The sequence below is a fragment of the Acinonyx jubatus genome, chromosome B3 (genome assembly GCF_027475565.1).
Source record: "Acinonyx jubatus isolate Ajub_Pintada_27869175 chromosome B3, VMU_Ajub_asm_v1.0, whole genome shotgun sequence".
Taxonomy (NCBI): Eukaryota; Metazoa; Chordata; class Mammalia; order Carnivora; family Felidae; genus Acinonyx; species Acinonyx jubatus.
Window position 1 is genome coordinate 70,980,882 of NC_069386.1, and position 3,664 is coordinate 70,984,545.

Here is a 3,664-nt window from a genome sequence, read left to right on the forward strand (position 1 = left end):
GGGCGCCTGGGTGGCTCAGTCAGTTAAGTGTCAGACTGGTTTTGGCTCAGGGCCCGATCTTATGGGATTGAGCTCGGAGTCAGGCTCTGCACTGACAATATGGAGTCTGCTTGGGATTCTTTCTCTCCTTCTCTCTCTGTCCCTCCCCAGCTCATGCTCTCTCTCTCTCTCTCTCTCTCAAAAATAAATAAATAAACTTTAAGAAACAAACAAACAAAAAAACCAAGGTTGGTTCTCCTGGCAACCTCCCCTCTCCTTCGGTGCTTTCAAAGTTACCTTAGTAACATAAAAAAGACACCTTTATCGTTCTCATCACTTAGGAAATTCCTAGGATTTTTGGAGCTCTGTGCTTGGAAAGGGGTTGAAGACCAAATATGTATTTCTTTAAAAAAAATTTTTTTTCAACGTTTATTTATTTTTGGGACAGAGAGAGACAGAGCATGAACGGGGGAGGGGCAGAGAGAGAGGGAGACACAGAATCGGAAGCAGGCTGCAGGCTCTGAGCCATCAGCCCATAGCCCGACGCGGGGCTCGAACTCACGGATCGCAAGATCGTGACCTGGCTGAAGTCGGACGCTTAACCGACTGCGCCACCCAGGCGCCCCCCAAATATGTATTTCTTAATATAAATCACAATATTACAATTAACTTAAAAAATCAAGTTACAAACTTTTGTTACAGAGTCAAAGTGAGATTCCTAGTCATTTCAACTTGGCCAGATAAGAAACAATTTAAAAATCTTTAAATTTTTTTTTAATGTTTATTTTTTGAGAGAGAGAGAGAGAGAGAGAGAGAGAGAGAGAGAGAGAGCGCGCAAGCAGGGGAGGGGCAGAGAGAGAGAGAGAGAGGGAGACACAGAATCCGAAGCAGGCTCCAGGCTCTGAGCTGTCAGCACAGAGCCTAACACGGGGCTCGAACCCACAAGCGGTGAGATCATGACCCAAGCCGAAGTCAGATGCTTAACTGACTGAGCCACCCAGGCACCCCACAATTTAAAAACCTTTAAAGATGTATTGAGAAAAACCAGGCATTAAAAAAAAAAAAAACAAAAAAACTTGTTTGTCATTACCCAAAAGATAGGGTAAAGGGCTTTAGGTAAAAATATTAAAAACCCCAAGCTGCACAAATAATGCAGATAGTTCTAGTTATCTGGTCCATGGACAAAAAAGCAAGCACTTACAGCATCAGCTCCAATATTTTATAAATTTCTTCTTACTGGAATTTTATATTCATTTCTTTTGGTTAGATGAGTAAACTAGATTTTGGCAGAGGTCCTAAGCTGGCTTTTGCTCAGTGCTACCTTGCTCAGCCTCAGGAACAGATGAATTTCCAGCTGGTGGATCAACTGCTTTTGTCTCTTTGCCATGTTGTGGTTTAGGGTTTTCTGGGCATCTGAGGAGGTAACTGAAGTTGTGGTACCGACCCCGATATGGCTGCTGACCGTGGCTCTCATCTCCCTTTCGTTGCTGTCCTCACTAGGCTGTGTTTGGTGAAGAGGGGCCCTGAAGAATTATGGTCTATAGGTCTGATTCACATTCTGTCTTACTGGTCCACGTTGCTGTCCTGCACCCCGGTTGTCAGTATCCTCCATCACTTCCTGCACCAGAGCGTTGGAATCGTCCGGTCAAGGCCCATGGAATCTACACATATAGTAAGGTGACACCCATGGCCTGAGGTAGGGGTGGTGCTTCTGGGCCTGGACTTCGGGAGCACTCACCCATCCCTTGTTCTTTTTCCTACTCTCACTGTTCTGGTGATTCTGGTAATGGCGAAGCATCTGTAAATGGTTAGAGCCTGCTGTGTGTTTACTGACTTTGCGATGATGGAACTCTGCCAGCGCCCATGACATTTGTTGCCTCGGTATTCTTTTCTCCTCAACGTCATCAAACTTCATAGTCTCTTCATCTCCTACACTGCAAAAGGTGGATACATGTTGTATCACCTATCAGTACCTCATTCCTTTCTTATTACTGAATAATATTCCATTTTATGAACATACCGCATTTTTTTAACCTTCTGTCAATTGATAGACATTTTAGTTGTTTCCACTTTTTGGATGGCATGAATGATGCTGCAATGAATATGTACAAATTTTTGTGTGGACATATGTTTTCAGTTCTCTTGGGTGTAGGAGTGGATCTGCTGGGTTATGATAGGTCTGTCTTTAGCATTTTGAAGAGCTGCCGAATTATTTTCCAAAATGCCTGCATCATTTTATAGTCCTACCAATTATTACTAGGGGTTCTAATTTCTCTACATCCTTTGTGACACTTGTCATTTTCTGTCTCTTGACTATAGTCATCCTAGTGCATGTGAAGTGGTATCTTGTTGTGGCTTTGATTTGCATTTCCCCGAAGGATAATAATGTTGAAAAATTTTTCATGGGCTTATTGGCCATTTGTGTATCTTCTTTGGGAAAATGTCAATTTAAATCCTTTGCCCATTCTCAGGTTGGTTATTTGTCTTTTTATTGTTGAGTTGTAAGAGTTGTTTACATATTCTAGATATAAGGTAGACCGTTTACATTTAATGTGATTATTGATGGGGTTTGGTTTAAATCTACCGTTTTGCTATTTGTTTTCCAACCTAATTTTTCTTATGTTCTTTTTCTTTTTATCATTTAGATTAAGTGAGATTTTTTTTTAATGGTTATTCATTTTTGAAAGACAGAGACAGAGAACAAGCAGGAGTGGGGTGGAGACAGAGGGGGACACAGAATCTGAAGCAGGCTCCAGGCTCTGAGTCGTCAGCACAGAGCCCAACACGGGGCTCGAACTCATGAACAGCGAGATCATGCCCTGAGCCGAAGTTGGATGCTTAACTGACTGAGCCACCCGGGTGCCCTGGATTAACTCAGTTTTTAAAAATATTTTATTTCATCTCTACTATTACATTATTAACTATACCACTTTATTTTACTGTTTCTCTAGCATTTAGAGAATACTCTTTAAAGCAGTATATTATAAAATAATATTATACCACTGCCTGTATAACATAAGAATCTTCCAAGCTTCCATTTTCCTCCTCCCAGCCTTTTTTGTTATTATTTTTGTATATTTTATTTCTGCATATTATAAATTCCACCATGCATTATTGTTTTTCCTTTAGGTAGTCAAAAATCTTTTAAGGAGATTTAAAAACTAGCTGGTTCCAAACATCTTGATATTTTTGCCTTACATAAAGAGGTTATCTTATGTGGATAATCTGTACAGAGCAGATTGTATTTTTTTTGCTTTGACTTTTTTACTCAAGTAATAGAAAAGACAAATGAGGAGGTGTTGAGTCAGTTATTTCTGGAAACTAAGTGAGTTCCAGGCTGCATATTGGGTATTTTGGGAGCCCATGGATTGATACTAATTTATTTAGTATTCATGGGTGAGGTTCATTTGTCAGTGGACTTTGAATCTCTGATGTGTATTGCAATCATTAGTACGATGGCTAAACAAACTGATGTCATACTAATTGCCAGAAGTTTGGCACTCTTCAACATTTGGAGGCTGGTGGTTTTATTGTCCACTTATTAAACTGCTAAATGAATGAGACTAATAACAAGAAATTCATTGAAATGGAAAACTTATAATAGTTCCCCTGAGTATTCATTGATGGCAAGTTCAATTATAGTCATCCAATGAGCACCTCAAAGTCCTATGTCTGACAGATAAAA

General features: G+C 40.2%; 1 pseudogene; it reads right to left on the reverse strand.

Moving 5' to 3' along the window:
- Window positions 1–1,228: 1,228 nt before the first annotated feature.
- On the reverse strand, window positions 1,229–2,004 carry LOC113601455 (Y-box-binding protein 1-like; annotated as a pseudogene).
- Between the last annotated feature and the right edge of the window lie 1,660 nt (window positions 2,005–3,664).